The sequence below is a fragment of the Pteropus alecto genome, unplaced genomic scaffold (assembly GCF_000325575.1).
Source record: "Pteropus alecto unplaced genomic scaffold, ASM32557v1 scaffold67, whole genome shotgun sequence".
Taxonomy (NCBI): domain Eukaryota; kingdom Metazoa; phylum Chordata; class Mammalia; order Chiroptera; family Pteropodidae; genus Pteropus; species Pteropus alecto.
Genome location: NW_006441061.1, coordinates 3823562 through 3824036, shown reverse-complemented (window position 1 = coordinate 3824036; position 475 = coordinate 3823562).

Sequence of the window (475 nt, the reverse complement as noted above, 5' to 3'; positions counted from 1 at the left end):
AGTCAGTTACCTCATCTGTAAAATCAGAATTCTCAATCACAAGGTCTCTGAAGTCTGCAAAGCAGTGCCTGATGTATGGTCAATAGACATCAGGCCACCTGAGGCTCAGAGGGAGGGAGGGTGGGAGGGACCTGTCCCAGGCCACACAGCCCAGGCTCCTACACAATTCAGTTCTGTACCACTGCAGCCCCTACTCCCATTGTCTGCTGAGGGCACTAGAGGTCAAGAGTTACAGCAAATGTTTTGCTTTATCTTTTTTAAAAAAGTTAAAAGCTTTAATCCAATTCAGCCACCTTCTTGTCCCCAGGAGGCCCCAGGCAAGGACCCTTTCCTTCCCAGAAGGCCACCACCTGCACGTGGCAGGACCCCAGGCCTGGCCAGGCAGCTCACACAATAAGCTGAGACTGAGGCAGGAAGCAGGAGGGGTGGGAGGGAGATGGGCTGGACTGTCAGGCCCTACACCACCACAGGAGAA